This window comes from Heloderma suspectum, chromosome 5, assembly GCF_057233095.1.
Source record: "Heloderma suspectum isolate Gila_16-S chromosome 5, 16-S_ref, whole genome shotgun sequence".
Lineage (NCBI taxonomy): Eukaryota > Metazoa > Chordata > Lepidosauria > Squamata > Helodermatidae > Heloderma > Heloderma suspectum.
In genome coordinates, this window is record NC_139462.1 from 110,921,497 (window position 1) to 110,938,475 (window position 16,979).

The window sequence follows — 16,979 nt, forward strand, 5'->3', positions numbered from 1 at the left end:
CAGGGAAGTGGGAAGCATGAATAATGTAAAAGGGCTGCCTTCATGTACAAATGGCAAGTGATGTTTAATCACTACATGTTTCTAAGAAAAGGGAGACTAAGGGCATTTCTACATGGGGCTTTTATCCCGCACTTTTATTGGCGCTTCTGCTTCCAGATTCTTTGCAGGATTAAGATCAGCTCCTTTACACATGCCTTTTTCCAGGATTTTTTTTCTCTCTGCCTTTTTATATATTTCATTATACAACCAGTAGATGGCACTGTGGTATACTGGAATCGCGTATTTACACAAGGCTTCTAAGGCAGGATTGAGAGAAAATCTAGACTTTCCTCATTATGGAAAGACCCCCAGTAATGGTTGCAAAAAGCAGGAGATATCCTGGAAGATGACGTCATCATCTAAAGGACCTGCAAAATACCGTGAGTGAGCAATCACGAGCGCACAGTAAAAGCCTTGTGTAGAAATGTTGAAAGTTGGCAGTATTAATGACATTGTAGAAAGTGTGCTTGGAAAACTAGTAGTAACAATGAACAGGAAACTGAATTCTTCAATTCAGCATCAAACACCTGCTCAACCTCCACACACATCTAAGTAGGGGAGAGGAAAAATACCAATTATATTCATAATGGAATATCCCAGTCTCCAAGGCAGATAACAGAATCAAAAGTTGTGCACATGGAGAACACACTTCTACATTTCACGTTCAAACCCAAGTGTAATTCCCATACTTATTTTTAGGCCAGCCTGAAGCCAATGAGGCCCTTCAAAACTATAATACTAGTATAGAATCATCTGTTTTGAAATGCACAAGAAGAGGAGGGAGGAGGGAGAAGCAAGCAGGCATACAGAGGGAGAAGCAGTCTCAATGCAGCAGGATCAGTACCTCAAAAGCAACAGCACACCCTTGCAGTACTCATGGCTGCTGCTTAGCCAGCTCCAAAGTGCCATAAGGCGTTTCACTTCCACCTTGACACAGGAAGGTGTGTGACCTTCCTTCCAGATCCTGGGAACAGCAGTTGCCCACTAAGCAACCACCTTTCACTCCCCAGAGCAATTGCAATCTCTTCATTTCAAAGAGAATGTGGCTGTAACAAAATTATCATAAGAATCCCCAAAGAATGCTGTAATTCTTGAGGTTTCCTACCAGTGAAACATGCTGGCCTCATACCGAAGATATAAACATATTTTAAAAGTTCCTAATATTGATGTTAAGCCCCGGAATAATGAGATGCAATGCTCTTCAAGGAAAATATTCCAATTATATGTTCTAGGAGGGAATTGTTCTCAAAGTGTTATCTAATTAACATGCCTCTAGCAATATTCATTGAAGCTCAGTATTTTGCAAGTTTCATGTAATGATGCTGATAGAGTTGCCTTAGATTTGCCTGAGCTTTTATTGCTTTTAATCATCCCAGAATGTACTTTCCCTTGCACAGCATACTACACCTCTCATTTCCTTGCTTCACAAACAAGCTTCCATTACAAGTTATGAATGTTTAGAATGTTCCAAAGGAAGAAGTAACTCATTTTAAACTTGGTGGAGCTCCAGAAGATGTTGGCATCTGAGACATAGAAAATTATTTGTTTATTTATTTATTTATTTCTATACCGCCCAATAGCCGAAGCTCTCTGGGCAGTTCACAAAAATTAAAACCAAACAACACACAATAAAACAATTTAAAATATATAGAACATTAAAACCACAATATAACAATAAAAGGTAAAGGTAAAGGTGTCCCCAACCAGTCGTGTCCAACTCTAGGGTGCGGTGCTCATCCCCGTTTCTAAGCCGAAGAGCCAGCGCTGTCCAAAGACGCTTCCGTGGTCATGTGGCCGGCGTGACTGAACACCGAGGTGCACGGAACGCTGTTACCTTTCCTGCCGAGGCAGTACCTATTTATCTACTTGCAATTTCTTGCTTTCGAACTGCTAGGCTGGCAGAAGCTGGGACTGAAGACGGGAGCTCACTCCATCACGCAGCACTCGGGTCTCGAACTGCTGACCTGCCGACCTTCCAGTCTGCAGTTCAGCGTCTTAACCACTAAGCCACCGCAGCCCCATAACAATACAACCACAATAAAATCTAGCAGCAGTGCAGGAGTTTAAAATACAGATTTAAAACAGCAAAGCTAAAAATTTAGAAAGCTAAAATGCTAAAATGCCTGGGAAAATAAAAAGGTCTTCACCTGGCGCCGAAAGGAATACAATGTAGGTGCCAGGCGAACCTCACTAGGGAGCTCATTCCAGAGCCAGGGTGCCACAGCAGAAAAAGCCCTCCTCCTAGTAGCCACCCGCCTCACTTCCTTTGGCAGGGGCTCACGGAGAAGGGCCGCTGACGATGATCTTAAGGTCCTGGCAGGCACATATGGGAGGAGGCGATCCTTCAGGTAACCTGGCCCCAAGCCATTAAGGGCTTTGAATGTTAACACCAGCACTTTGAATCGGGCCCAGAAATGGACTGGCAACCAGTGCAGCTGGAAAAGTACTGGCGTAATATGAGCTCGCAGGCCAGTCCCTGTTAACAATCTCGCTGCCCTATTTTGGACCAGCTGAAGTTTCCGGACTGTTTTCAAAGGCAGCCCCACGTATAACGCATTGCAGTAATCCAGATGAGAAGTTATCAGAGCATGGATAACTGTAGCTAGGCTATCTCTGTCCAGATAAGGGCGTAGTTGGTATACCAGCCTAAGCTGATAAAAAGTGCTCTGTGCCACTGAGTTCACCTGTGCCTCAAGTGACAGTTCTGGATCCAAGAGCACCCCCAAACTACAAACCTGATCCTTTAGGGGGAGTGCAACCCCCTCCAGAACAGGTTGAATATCACCTAGCCGGGCAGACGAACCACCCACTAACAGTACCTCCATCTTGTCTGGATTGAGCTTCAGTTTATTGGCCCTCATCCAGTCCATTACCGTGCCCAGGCACTGATTCAGAACAGCCACTGCCTCACCTGGTTTTGATGAGAAAGAGAGGTAGAGCTGGGTGTCATCTGCATATTGATGGCACCTCAGCCCACACCTCCGGATAACCTCCCCCAGCGGTTTCATGTAGATGTTAAACAGCATGGGGGATAAAATAGAGCCCTGTGGAACCCCATGGCACAATTGCCATGGCACAGAGCGATAATCCCCCAGCACCACCTTCTGAAATCGGCCATCCAAGTAGGAGCGGAACCACTGTAGTGCAGTGCCTCCAACTCCTAACCCAGACAATCTATCCAGAAGGTCGATGGTATCGAAAGCCGCTGAGAGGTCCAGGAGAATCAACAGGGTCACACTCCCCCTGTCCCTCTCCCAGCAGAGGTCATCCCACAGGGCGACCAAGGCAGTTTCTGCTCCAAAACCAGTCCTGAAGCCCAATTGAAATGGATCTAGATAATCCGTTTCATTCAAGAGTGCCTGGAGCTGTCCTACAACCACCCGCTCAAGCACCTTGCCCAGGAAGGGGATGTTGGCCACTGGCCTATAATTGTTAACATCCTCTGGGTCCAGGTTAGGCTTTTTCAGGAGTGGTCTAATTACCACCTCTTTTAAAGCGGCAGGCACCACTCCCTCTCTCAAGGAGGAATTTACAACCTCCTGGACCCAGCCAGACATCCCCTCCTTGTTTGATTTAATAAGCCATGAAGGGCAAGGATCAAGCACACAAGTGGTCGATCGGACTTGGCCAAGCACCTTGTCCGCATCCTCAGGCCTCAGTAACTGAAACTCATCCAATAAAACTGGACCAGACGGTGCTCTGAACGCCTCTACCAATGGAACTGCATTAATGGTGGTGTCCAATTCATGATGAATCTGAGCAACTTTATCCTCAAAGTGCCGTGCAAACTCATCACAGCATGCTACCGAGGGTTCCACCATCTCTCTCCCTGGCCCAGAATGTAACAGGCCATGAACCACTCGGAAAAGCTCCGCTGGACGACACTGAGAAGATGCAATGCTGGTGGAAAAGAACTGTCTCTTTGCCACCCTCACCGCCACAGAGTAGGCTTGATAGTGGGCTCTTACCTGTGTTTGGTCAGACTCAGCACGAGTTTTCCTCCACCTGCGTTCTAGCCATCTCCTCTCTTGCTTCATTGCCCTCAGCTCAGGTGTATACCAAGGAGCTGGCCGGGCTCTGCTCAGAGGGAGAGGGCGCTTGGGCACGATCGTGTCAACCGCCCGAGTCATCTATGCATTCCACAGAGCGACCTGGGCTTTGACAGGAGCACCAGCCATACCAGCAGGAAAATCCCCCAGAGCCCTCTGGAATCCATCGGAATCCATTAATCTCCGGGGGCGGACAATTCTAATAGGATTAAATTATAACAAGAAGTCACTTTTGAGAAGCCTCCCTACTGATACTGTATTATAATCTATTTTGTATCTTTCCTCCATCTCTGTGTAAAGATGAGGGCAGTGACCGAGCTGATGTTGTAAGTTCAAATGGAGGATTAGGTCATGTAAGTCAGGGGTAGGCAGACATCAGGCTTGCAGGATCTACTTTGACTTTTGCTAAAACCCTGAGGTCCACCAACTGGAATCAGGTGCAAAATAGTGTTGGGGGGGGGCATATGAATAAGGAACAAGGGTGCCTCTGAGCACATGCTAAGCTCAAGAATTTGTTTTCAGTACCAGAACTGTGCTCACAGTCATTGCACACGCGAACACAAAAATCCACTTCTGGTTCACTGCCCCCCACACACACAGACACAAGCTTTCAACATCACAACAATAGAAGAGGGAGAAAAGACTTTTCATTGTTGCTTTTCTTATACAGGGTGTTTCAAAAAGATGGACCCGATTTGAAATCGCTATATCTCTGAAACCACGAACCGCCCATGAATGAAACTCTTGCCACTTGAAAGGGTGGGGCATAGAGTTTCAAATGATTACCGCTAGATGCCTCTCCCACCGCACAAACAGCCCCTAGCCTCAGTCATTCGCAAGATGGTGACCCTGCAACACAAGGCGTTTTGCGTTCTGCAGTTCAGCAAGACTGAATCCGCATGCGTTTCAACGGCGTTTTGGCATTGATCCGCCAATGCCAAAGAGCATTCGTCATTGGTACTGACAATTTGAGGAAACAGGCTGTTTTTGTAAGGGGAAGAGCACAGAGCAACCACACCCTTCAGGGGAAAACGTGAGAAGAATTCAAGAGCATTTTCAGCGTAGCCCGCGCAAGTCCACTCGTCGTGCCAGCCGAGAACTTGCGATCTCGCATACAACTGTCTGGCGTGTGTTAAGGCGACGTTTAATCATAAGGCCATACCAGTTGCAAGTTCTCGGCTGGCACGACAAGTGGACTTGTGCAGGCTATGCTGAAAACTCTCTTGAATTCTTCTCACGTTTAAGTTTTCATGTTTTATATTGTTTTATGCTGCGCTCTGTGGTTTCAATTTTTGTGAACCGCCCAGAGAACTTCGGCTATTGGGCGGTAAAAAAATGAAATAAATAAATAAAATAAATACAGAGCCTCAGGCCTGGGGAGCCAAATCCAGCCTGCCTCCCTGGGGTCACAATTTGGTCCTCTGGGTCACACCTCCATTCGCCTAACACCATCCCTTTTCCCCAAAATCTATCGTTGGCTCGTTTCCCAGCCTTTTTGCCATTTTCCCCCCATTCCAAAAGGTTGAAATGCCTCTCCTATGGCTTAGTGACTGGCAGTAAAAGCTGTAAGCTAAAATATGCTGAGGGGTATTTCCACGAGCAATTTACTCTGAGCAGGCTGCGTGTTGAAGTCATTAGGGATACATGACGTCAGGGCCATCCAGCTTATCATGGAAAAACCAGATTTCCTGAGACTGCGTAAAGTCCAGTTATTTTCCTTAAGTCAGGTTCTCCTTGGTATAGTTGCTGTGTGCCCCAAGCCCCGCATTTACCTCGGGTATGCTAGCCCTGCCCAGGGGTGTGCCTTTCACCCTGACCCCGGTCAAGGGGTGTTTCCTATATGTTTCCCATCCCTGCACAAACCCATTAGCGTCTCCTATTGTGGTCAATGAGGCTTGCCCTCTGAATGCCCACATCAGAACTTAGAGATCCCCCTCAATTGACACGGCACAGTTTAAAGCCCAATTCCCTAAGTGCGGTAAAATGTGATCTCGAGGCGCTGCTTCTCCTTTGTTTGGTTAATGCCTTAGGAAGTAACTACTTTGACCCTCCGTTATAGAGGTCCTGTGGGTTAAAAGGGGACTGATTTCCTGTCTTTGTGTTCTCCCCCCCTCCCCCACATTTCCCAGCACAAGCTTATGTGTGTCTACTCAGAAGTAACTCCCATTGTGCTCAATGAGGCTTGCTCCTGAAATGCAGGTGCATCTGGACTTTCAGGGGAAAGGGGAGAGGGGGGAAGCCTCTCTTATTGGTTAAGCAGCCCCTGCCAGTCAGATGGCATTCACTCCAATCCCCACCCCCACCAGGAAGTATGTTCTGGTCAGCGATTTTGACTGCTCGTGGAGCTCTACATGGACCAAAGCACAGCAAAGTTGATTCCTTTTAAAAGAATCCAGTACTCCTCCATTCGCTTCTCCTTCTGTCGTCATAGAAACATGGCCCTAGTCTTCTTGGCCCCGCCTCTTTTGCATTTGGTCCTGACCACCACTGGAATGCAGCCCCTGGGCGTGCCCCCAAAATGGAATTCAGATGTTCAACACCACTGACCTAAATGTAACACTGGGTCCTAAACAAACCCCCCCACACAACTGGAGCTCAGTATCACAAGGGGTATCTCCTGTTACAAGCAAAGTGAATGCCAAATGGGCAAGTCAAATCAAAGGTCTCCTTTGGCTCAGCAGCTAAATTAAACCATTTGACTCTTTGCTTCCCTTTAATGGTTCACTTACTTCATGGTAAGGCTGGTCCCTGCTAACTTATTTTGATCATTTTTGCTTTCAGACCTGCTGAAGCACAGAGGTGGCAATATCAGGCTCACACCCATGAAAGTGGGACAGCTGCACACTAAACTCATAGTTTGTTCTATCATTTGCAGACACCAACAGACCCAGGTAGCTCCTACAAGAATGATTATAACTCTCTCACTCTCTGTCCTGCTATTTCTACCACTTACTGATAAATGTGACACTGTTGGGGAGAAGGCGGCCAAAAATTAGGCAAGGAATAATCGGGGGCGGGGGTGGATGGGATCCTGCTCTTGCTTGGGATTTTACAAAGCCTGGGCTCTTAGACAGGACAAGCCTGCCACCTTGAGGACAAATCCATGACATGGCCCAAGCTTTTCCTACACAGCCACCTTCTTTTCCAAGATTCAGATGAAATGACAGAGAGAGGCTTGAATGTCAGGCAATTATCGCAAATCATGTTATGACTGTATTAATGTTTCAGTCACACTGCACAATTATAAAAAGAGTGCTGTACGTCAGGCAATGCAGATTATAGAATTGCCAAAGCCTTTTCCAATGCAGAAGGCAGTTAAAACCCCCAGCGCAGTTTGCATTTTCATGGTGCTGCTGCCTTCCATCCCAAAATGCAAGGACATCCCCCCATTTTCTCAAGTGGAAATGGTTGGACCCAGGAGGTAGCATTTCACCTTGCTGTGCAGGTGTACGTACCCATCCACAGCCAAGATTCTCAATGAGGTTTCACAAGTACGGCACGAATGTGATGGCCGGGCGGTCGCCTGGGGGCACCAAGCTGAGGGGGGAGCCAAGTTCGGCTGAAAGGAGGGCCACGCTGAGCTCAGGGGCTGCTGCGTACTGTCTACAGTGAGCTACAGTGGCAAAAAGCAAATGTCTGTAACTCTTTTTCCCAAGTTTCTGCAGGTTGTTTGGGCACTAACTACAAAAATGGTCTTCCTTCAGGTAGCTTTAGAGTATGTTTCTTTTCCAATTTCCACTTTGACGTCATTTGTGCAAGGTAAAAATTAGTGGAACACTAATTTGAGGCAATGTTACCGAGCACTTAGCAATTGCTAAATCCATGCATGCAATAATGTTCGCTTGTGGCCCACAGCTTTGTACACATATGCATGGATCCTTGTAGGGGGTGGCAGCAGGGCCCCCAACATCACACTTGCACCAGGCCCCATAAACCCTCTGGGTAGCCTTTCAAAGCTGACCAGGGCTGGGGGAGGGGCACCAAAGCTACTCCTCACCCATGGTACCATTTATAGTAGGGCTGGCCTTGCATACTGCCTCTAAACATGGGTGTTCTACTACAGGTGCAATCCTATGCATGTTTAGAAAGGGAACAAAAGTCCTACAACTCCCAGCGATCCCCAGTCAGGGCACTGTAGGACTTTTTCCTGTCTAAATGTGCATAGGATTGCACCATCCACTGGTTAAGCTGCTTGCCACTAACCAACCTATCCCCCCTCCCAATGAATTTGTTTAATCTGTAAAGGCATCGAAGCAATGGGCAATCGCCACATCTTGTAGTAGTGAATTCCACATTGGAAATAATCACTCTCATTTAAATCTCTGGCCTGTGGTCAGCTGCTTCTTCTCCTGGCCTCATCCACTCTACCACAGAGCAAAAAACTCTTAAATCAGCAGGTCTAAGAGCACAGGGAAGTGGTTTTTTTCCTGCTTTAGTGCTGGAAAAGACTCCCAATCTCAGCAGGGGAAAGCAGATATATCAGATTAGCTGCTGATTAGAGGTAAATTCTTTTCCCTGTGGGGCAGAGTGGGTGGGGCCAGGGGGAGGAAGTTGTTGAGTGGTTCAGTCCTGCTTACTTCTGAGTAGATATGCAGAGGCTTGCCCTGCTTACATGTGAGTACACCTGTTGCTCGTGCTTTCTTCAGAGTAGGCATGCTATTTGAAAGTGCTGAGAGATTTAGTCTTTCTTCCTTCCAAACCTTGCCCTAGAAGACTGTCCTGCTTACATCTGAGTAGATATGTGGAGGCTTGGTGTTTGGGATCCTATTTAAAAGTGCTGTTAAGGAATTCTTTCCTAGTTCTGAGTAGATATGAAGATGCTCATCCTGCTTATTTGTGAGTAGACATGCTGTTCATGCTTAAAGACCCCAAATACTAAAAATTAAAAGTAGGGCTGCCAAATTAAATGAAAAATCCTAGCTGTTTACTCTCAGTCAACATGCATAGGCTTGGTATTTGGAATGCTATTTGAAAGTGCTGCTGAGTGCTTCAGTCCTGCTTACTGGTGAGAAGACATGCTGCTCGTGCTTACTTTCAAGTAGATATGCTTCCTACTATAAATTGGTAGCAATGGGATTGTGGGGTGGGATTTTTCCGCCCCATCCACTTTTGCCTATAGTCCTGTCCACTTTCCCCCCATCCTCCACTGGAATGAAGGCCTGGAGAGGTTCTCCTAAATGGAATCCAGCCCTTGGGCTGAAAGGGCTTTCTGCTCCTGATACAAATAGAAATGTAATCCAAATCTGGTATTTTGAATGAGAGGGAACACTTTCTCTTCCTCACACCATTCACAATTTTATTGACCACTTTTTACAGCTGGGGTGGGCAGAAAGTAGATCTCCAGATGTTTTGGGGTGGCCAGAAGGTAGATCTCCAGAATTCAACTCCCAACAGCCCCTGCCAGCATAGCCATTGGTCAGGAATGCTGGGAGTTGAAGGCCAAAATATCTGGAGATCTATTTTCTGCCTACACCTGAACTACAAAACTAAACAGCTGAAGACTTCAGCACGGTTATCTGTCATCGATTATTGTTCTCCTTCCCAAAGGAAAAGGAAAGGGAGTGGAGCCGTTATGACAAGAAGCAGAGCTTAAGCATGCTTTAAGATCAAGGAAAACTGAAAGCTTATGAAAAATGCAAGGTTGCCTCTTTCTGTGTCCCATTAATGTGGCAGAGGAAGGGATCTGGAAGGGAGATTTGTTTTTCTGAAAGAAGGCCTGCCACATCTGTGTAGATGCACAACTCTGTACTATGCAGGTGAGGCCACTTATTAAAATAATTTTGTATGGATCAATAATGCCTCTTTCTTTTTTCCCCGTTCAAGGAAAACCCAGTCTTGCATGCTAACCCCCACATTCATACTCCACAAATGTCAGTGTTAAATCTCCCATTTGCACGAAGTCTTAGAGCATCTCTGTTCTTTAGGTAACGACGGTGTTACATGTGCCAATGCTACCCTGGTGTTTCTGCAACAGTGTGTGCATTTCAAAGCCCAGGTCCAATCAAGCTCTCTTAGTAAATTCTGGTAAGCCCAGCAAGCCTCCATGATATGTCCCTCAGGAGACAAAGTCCATGAAGATCTAGCTCTTGCGTTTTGTCCTTAAACTGGTGGCTATTCTTAGAAGAGCAGTAAGTCAGTCATCAACCTGTCATAGAAACATTGGGAAAAAGTCAGATAAGTGGATAATCTAAAGATCCTACTGATACCTATCGAGGTAAACAAAACAGTTATAAAAACATTTGGGAGAAAACCATTTCCTGCTACTAGTCCTAGGGTGGTCAGAAAGGAATGGAGTCGAAGAACACCAACTTCACTGGCCTTGGGAAAGAGGTGCAAAGGCAAGAAAGAGGGAAGGCACCAGAGCAAGGGAAAGAGGGGACCTCTAAAATGCACCAAATCATAATTTATTTAACCCAACGTATTTTGATTAAACTCTTTGTCAGGGGCAATGTAAAACAAAACACACAGTGATTCACAGGCTTTACACTGAAACAGCAAGCTGAATAAATTAGAATTGAAAGCATCTTAGGGGCTCTTCTCACCCTCTGTAGGATAGATGCCAATGGAAAGAAGCTTGCAGCGCCCCACTTATAGTTTCCAAAAAGTACCAGCTGTGATCTACGCAGGTGAAACCCCATTACTAAGAGACATCAGGGTTGTTTTGCTTTTTAAAAAAACAAAAATAAATGATTCACAACCAGAGATGGGTGGAAGGTAAAGTGCAGGTAAACTTTCCAGTAGCACACCTGGTACCTGCTGGTTGCAAAGAATACTGAACAGGCTGGGCCTTGATTTCACCCAGAAAATGCACTTAAGATCACTCAGCACAGATTACTTATGCTATGACTGTTGAAATATTCTGAGTACGCACTCTTACTTTGAACACTTAACACAGGGGTGCTACTTGAAAACGTACACCACTCCAAACTAGTTAGCTCAGCCCCTGCTTTGATCAATAAAAGAAAGTCAGTATCTCCTGCTCATCACAGGGGGGGGGGGGATTTTGTTCATGTTAAAAATGCATACATTGTCTCACACACTTGGGATCTTCAGATGTGTCCTCATGGTTCAGAGCTGAGGAAGGGTCCATAGCTCAGTGTGACAGAGCACATCCTTTGCATGCAGAAGGTCCCGGGTTTGATCCCCGGCTTCTCCAGGTAGGGCGAGGAAAGGATCCTGCCTGAAACCCTGGCGAGCCATCGCTCCCAGTCAGTGTCGACAATACTGGGCTAGACTCAGTATGGTCTGACTCAGTATAAGGCAACTTCCTGTGTTCCTAACTGGAATGTAGAGCATATCACCAAGAAACTACTCTTGACACACCACAGAGAATGGGAGAGAGTATAACACGATAAAAAGGAAGGAAACCACCTCTCACACAAATAAAGCTGAGCTGAAACACCCAGCAAGAGTTTTTCACCAGAAAATATGTGGGAGGAAGTAGTGTTCAGGTGATGCAGGAGGTTTTTGAAAAGAAAGTGGTGGTGGGAGGCGTAGCATGACAAACAATAGTAGAGGCTTCTCCCCTCCTTTGTTTAAAGTTGATTTCAGTTGGAATGATGCAAGTATGGTGGCCCAATTGCACAGCTTAGGTCAACATTTGCAGTGGCAGAGCAAATACTGCGGGGGGGGGGTAAGGGAGTGCTGTTGCACTTATGTCCTACTTGTGGGCCTCCCATATGCATCTGGCTGGCCACTGTGGGAACAAAATGCTTGACTAGATAGAACTTCGGTCTGATCCAGCGTGGCTCTTCTTAACATTCATAAAAGCCACCCCTTGTCACAGTACGCTCTGCCACTGAAATTTTTCAATATTCCTCTAGATATCAGCAATTCCTGGGTTAAATCACCCAGAAATTGCCGTTATGTGCGAACCAGGTCAGGGTGACTGCAAGAAGCCGTTTGTGAAAAGCCAGCCCAGGGAAGCCAGTTTAGAATGCTTTCTCTTCTTTGGTTCTGGTGATTAAATTAAGTGCTGTTGGTTTTGTAACTTGTGTGCAAGGAAGGATAAGAATATTTAATTTTCATGTATCTGTCTCGAACTGGAACATTTCTATAGAATATTTAAGAATACTTTGAGGTGCTTAAAAGGTAAATGGCAGCAATTGGCCATTTGAATTAAGAGACGGGGAAACTATGTTTTCAGTAACAGGGGTTGATTTCTCTTCCTCAGATGAGACAGGCAAAAATGAAAGACCAAACAGGATAACTAATACGCCGTACTAGTATCTTTCCAACACACACACACGTATACCTAAGACATGCATAGGACTGTGCTGGAAATATCTGCTTACGGCACAATCCTATGGGGATAGCTATAAGCCTGCAGACTTGGAGGCTTACGGCCAGCCAAAGCAGAGCGGGAGGCAGGCCTCCTTTCCCTTCCCTCAGAGGTCACCTTTGCAACCTTGGAGAGGCAGCCAGCACAGTTCTCTTTGTGGTGGCTGCGAGGGGGAGGGGAGCTCAGACTCCTGGGTCCAAGGTCAGAGAGCTGTCTCTTACCTCGGATCCAGGAATGTGAACTATCCTATGCCCCCCCCCCCCCCCCATGCTGTCTAGGGACTATAAGATTGCTTTCCCCAAAGTCTTACTGAGTTCCGTGAGATTTACTCCCACTTAGGTTTGTATAGGGCTGCAGCCTTCACTAGTCCTACTGAAATGTCCCGCTTCCCTTGGCATTTTTAACATGAGTGAGACAGAATCCCTAAATGAACTTTGAAATGTCACTTTAGTAGAAATTTCAGTGGCAAATCTCGCCCAGGACATTTAGAACAGGTGTGGGCAGAAGGTAGATCTTCAGATATTTTGGTCTTCAACTCCCAGCAGCCCCTGCCAGCATGGCCAATGGTCAGGGATACTGGGAGCTGAAGTCCAAAACATCTTGAGATCTACTTTCTGCCCACCCCTGATTTAGATTAGAGGTTAAAACTAGCGCATCGAGTTGTGACTGCAGCAAAGGTAACGGTGGCAGCTGCTAGGCCTGAAACTGGAAAATACAGGTTGCTTCCTGTAATCGTAGTTCTTCGAGTGCTCAGGTCATGAGCTTCTTACTTGGTGCTGGCCACTACAGCCCTGTGGCCTAGAGCATTTAGGTGAATTCACTGACAGAGCAAAGCTGTCAATCCCACTTATAAAAGGGAAGTTGCAGCCCACCAATAACAGGTGAATTAATATCCTCCAGGGCTAGAGACATCTAGACATCTTTACTTCATTGCTTGCCTACTTGTAGCCCTTCACCCGCCATGCCCCCAGCCATAATCAACCACTGAGAGAGAAGAAACATGAAGGCTGTGGTCTGAAGAAGACAGAGCTGCGTGTCAGGGATTGCTCAACCCTCCTGCTGAGTAGTGAGGCAACGGAGACTGTGCAATCCACAAAACCTTTATTCAGTTAATAACACCTCTTCACACCCATAGCATTATGCTTAATTAGCTAAACAAAGCAAGGCAGTTCCCTGTCTGCTCAAATGGATGGTTTCCCTCTGTGCCCAGGCTTTTACCGGGCTCCTCCTTTGGGGAGGGCCTCCTGACCCAACTTCTGAAGGGCAGCCAATCAGATGGACCGCCTCCCACCTCCTCTCAACCCTGCCCGCTGAACTCTGGTGTCTGTCAGTTCTGGTACTCCCTCCCTGTCGGACAAAGGGTGAGTTCCCATGGGGTGGGGGGGATGACAGTCTCTGAACCTGGGCCTGTTCAATAAGCCCCTGGGAAGTTTCATCCCTGACTCCTGGATAGTCTTGGGGAATTTCCTCCCTCACTCCCTGTCTTGGCTGGGCTTTTTCTAGCGCTACCTCGAAATCTGACTCAGAGTCTGAAACCAAACTAGGGAGATTGGGCCCAATCTTGACACTGTATCCTTAACATACTGATAATACCTAATGATGAAATAATGTGATCTTAGGTGGACGGCTAATGTACACATTTGATGAGGAATAGGGATGAGATGGAACCCTGGTGGAAGCTCATAGGGATGGGCCCATGGAGAGAAGATAGGTAGTTATCTCTTGTCACTGTTGGGCAGCTCCATGCCAGGAATGAACTGCAATCCTACTGCCAGGTCCTTCTATGGTGCCTTGCACCAGTTGCCCGGTGCAAGTCACCAGGCTTGATTTCAATGTGTTACTACTTATTACCTATAAAGTCCTGAACAGCTTGGGACTGGCATACCTGAACTATCGCCTTGTCCTATATATACCCCCTCATGTGTTCTGTTTAACTTCTGAGGTCCCACTCATCTTCACTAAATGAAGCTTGGTGGGGGTGTAATAACAGAGTCTTCTTAGTGGTGGCATCTGCTCTACTCTCCCTGAGGGTTGCCTGGCCCCAACACAGTATGTCTTCAGGCACATGGTGAAAACACCACTTTTCAGAAACCTTTTGGGACTGTCTGAGGCTATTTTTGCATGTTAACTCTGTTTCTGCCTTGGTGGTTATTGTCAGCGTTTTTCTTCCTCTTTCTACTAGGATGTATGTGCATATAATTGGCATGCAGGACATTGCCAAAATAAATATTGCCGATGCCACCTCATGGTCAACTGTGTCAAGGGCCACTGAAAGATGTAATAAGGCTAATGATGAGCAGTTCTCCTGTTTACAAGCACCACTCAATGGCTATAGAAACAGGCTGAAATGCAAAGAATTACCTAAGGCATTGCCCAGCGGGCTTTTCTTTTAAACCTTGTTTTCTTTGAATAGGAGACCTCACCATGCCATATCACAAAAGTCCTCTCTATTCCCAAAGTGGATTTCCATGTGATGATGCTGAAGCTACGCAGGAACAAAGCCCCCTTGAGCACGTGAAACTAGTGACGTGATTTCTTGCCACAAGCAAGAGCTTTGCATCATAACCAGGCCAGAAACTGAACTTGAAGGTTCCATGGATCTTATGTCATCCGGATATATATGTGGAGCCGCAATGCAACATATGTTTCAAAACCTGACCCCAAAAAAGGAGATTGGAGACAGGATAGTATGTGGCTGGGGAATAAACATCAAGAGGCAGTTTCTCAACCCAGGCTGAACAGGCTTGAGTATTTCCAGTCCTGCCTTCCTATACGACAATCCAAACCAGCAAGTGTTTGAGCCTCACCTACCAGACAGGCATAGACTGAGTTCACAAATATGTCTTCTCAAGGGAAACAGTGAAGGTAGGCAGCACAGTTTTAAACATGGTTTCATTACTGAGTCACTAGAATAGCAGTATTAGGCTGAAGTTCTATCGACATAAAATAAAAGCATGGGTTTTTTTTCAGGGGTTTTAAATACCCAAACCACAATTATTTCGTAGGGATAAAACGAGAGTCATATGCTGCAAACTAGGAATTTAATAATGAAAATTTTAAAACTGCTTCAATTTCTAGATATTTAACTACTAATATTCTGCTAAATACTTAGCAGAATCACAGCAAATCACAAGACAGTATTAGTCTCTTCTTTCTTGATAAGAATGTAAGAGCAACCATGCTGAATCAAACCAGAGACCTATCTAGTCCAGCATTCTGTTCTCACAGTGGGGAATCAGATGCCTATGGGAAGAGTGCAATAGCACCCTCCCACTCATGTTCCCCAGGAACAGAGTGGCATATTGCCACCAAAATTGGAGGTAATATACAGCCATCATTACTAATAACCATTGATAGCTTTATCCTCCATGAACTTGTCTAATTTCTTTTTAAAGCTGTCAAAGTTACTACAGCTTGAGGTAGCAAGTTGCAGTTTAACTATGCACTGTGTGAAGAACTTCCTTTTGTCTGTCCTGAGTGCCCCAGCATTCAGCTTTATTGGATGACCCCAAGTTCTAGTATTACGAGAGAGATGAGCAAGGAGTGGCGGGACATGATAGAGGTGTATAAAATTACGCATGGTCTGGAGCATAATTTTATACACCTCTATCATGTCTCCCTTTGCTCACCTTTTTCCTAAGGAAAAAAGATCCAAATATTGTAACCTTCCCTCATAGGGGAGTTGCTCCAGCCTCTTGCTAGTTTTAGCAGCCCTTTGCTGCATCTTTTCCAGGTCTACAATATCCTGTTTGAGATGTGACCAGAACTGTGGTAACATATTATTATATTGGCAGTTTTATTTTTAATTGCTTTGCCCATTAAAAAAAAAAGTACAGGTAAGCAGCACTGCGTCATTCACAGAGGGAGAAATCTAAAACTTGGGCCCAAGATGAGCTAAAATTTGTCTTGGTATGGTGCTACTTATTAGTTCACATTGATATACCCACAAGATGTGCAAGAGAAGGGCAGGGGGGAGACAGATAGGATCAAATAACCTTACCTGTACAAGGCGAGTCACTGAGCCGTGTAAAAGGGAAGTAGAACTTGCATCCTTTTACATAAAGCTGCCCACATCTTCACCACAAGATAAAGGCTCAGTGCAATGATATAACAATGCCTCAAATGACATACTATGAGGGCACTACATTAACTAATGGAGAGTGGAAGCAGGTGGGTGGCATTAGCAAGTTGCAAATCAGAGATACCCCCATTTACCTTTAAATCTGTTGCTGAATTGGGAGCTGAAGCAACCAACTGCAGTTTCTCTAGTCTGCACACACACTCAATCCTGCCATCTGCTTCCTACCTTACCTGCTGCAACGAGGAGGTCTGCACAAGAGGAAGGAGAGGAGGAGTAATATGACAGGACTGGGAAAATTAAAGAAGTGCAACTGCCTTCACTCCCAATTTAGCAGCAGATTTAAAAGCAAAAAGGGGGGAATCTCCACATCGCAACTCATCAAACCTACTGATGGGTAGTAACAGCAAGGGCAAGGTATAATGACTGGAAGAATACCCAATCTGCAAGGCATCTGATATACTAAATCTAAGTAAATCCTTCGTGGTTATTTACCAGCAAAAGGAAGATGGGCTGGCAATGATTTTGCTAT